The 1,602-nt window shown below is 37.5% G+C and overlaps 1 pseudogene; it reads left to right on the top strand.

The window, feature by feature from the left end:
• Positions 1 to 824: 824 nt before the first annotated feature.
• Positions 825 to 894, top strand: LOC111766950 (U5 spliceosomal RNA; annotated as a pseudogene).
• Positions 895 to 1,602: the final 708 nt, after the last annotated feature.

Raw genomic sequence — 1,602 nt, 5'->3', positions numbered from 1 at the left:
AAACATTCTATTTTAATTATATTATATATTTCCTTTAGAGTCCCGTGAGGCTTGACAAAAGGTGTTAATGGGAGGTTTAGATTTCGTCAGAAACAACTCAAAACCAGATTCTATTATTATATACAAAATGATATCCATTTGAAGACTTAATGACATAAGATGCATTCAACAGCAGACTTTTCATTTTTCAGCACAATGGGGAAAAAAAGGATTATACTTGGAGGGGAGGGTAAAATGGGAAGCGAGGGAAGTGGTGTGTTATAGCAAATGGTGTTAAATCAGTTGCTTGTACTGATACTTCAAGTTACATTCCTAATTAAGGTATCCCTCACAATCAGTTTGAAAATACTATTGAATGTATTCCTCATTAAAACACTTATAAGGGCTCAAATTATAGCTTTCCTTTCTATACATTATGAAATACATTCATTGTGCAAGAGGAAATCAGTGAAACATCTTGAAAAATAAGTCTGTCAAATACCATAACTTATTTAATATAGTTGAGAATAGCAGTAAACTGACCAGTTTGAAAACAAGCCTATTTTATAGTAATTCTAAATATCTATGCTAGTGTCCAATTCTAACTTTAAAACACTTGGTACTTTTTAATCAAGAGGAAATAACAACTGCTTTTTTTTGCCTGTCCCTGGTATAAATACTTGCAGAAAAATACCCATATCGTTATCTATGCAGCAAATGTCTGAAACCAAACAAAATAATCCAACACTGAAGATCGCAAATAACTGTCAGGTAATGGCAGAATTTGAACTTAAACCAAAGTGTTACTGTGTAATGAACTAGCATTAAGAAATGGCTTTCATACGCTGGTTTCTCTTCAGATCGAATAAATCTTTTGCCTTTTACTAAAGATTTCCGTGGAGAGAAACAATTCTGGACTGGGCGAGAGTGTAGACTGCAATGTGGACCTCTGTCCAGGTGGAGCGGCAGCGCTCCACGGTGTGTGCACCAGGTGCAGTGACTGTGCCACGATGATGGAGGGGGCTGTCGATGTGGGAGGAGCGGGGTGGGGGGTGTAATGGCGACCTCATATTTTTTTAATGTAACATTTAAAAGAAAATAAAGAAAAAAAGAAAGAATGTGGGAGGCGCCCATTTACCCTATTCCCGGCGCTCCACTCCTTCCGCGGGGGCAGCTTCTTTCCTTAGTGTGGTACGTTCATTGCATTTGATGGGTGCATTTTCGAGCACTGCTGCACAGCATGGATTGTGGTTTGCGTTGTAGTTTACACTCTCTCTCATTACATATATTCTTGATATGATGTGATGAGAAGGGCACCTTACCTCTATTGTCTTCCTCCCAAGGTCCCAAAACCTCAAGCTAACCATGAGAAAAACATAAGAAAAATTCAAATTGAGGCACATTCTACAAAATACAAAGCCAATATGCCTTACAACTGTTAAGGTCATGAAAAACAAGAAAAGACTGAGAATCTTCACAGCCCAGAGGAGAGTGAGAAGACATGGCAAATAAATGTATTATGATATATCCTGGAACAGAAAAAAGGGGAAATTAGGCAAAAGTTAGAGAAATTTGAGTAAATGGGAGATTAAGTGAACGTAATAATGTACTAATATGGTTTCC

This window comes from Dasypus novemcinctus, chromosome 13, assembly GCF_030445035.2.
Source record: "Dasypus novemcinctus isolate mDasNov1 chromosome 13, mDasNov1.1.hap2, whole genome shotgun sequence".
Taxonomy (NCBI): domain Eukaryota; kingdom Metazoa; phylum Chordata; class Mammalia; order Cingulata; family Dasypodidae; genus Dasypus; species Dasypus novemcinctus.
This window is presented reverse-complemented; position numbering and strand designations above follow the sequence as displayed.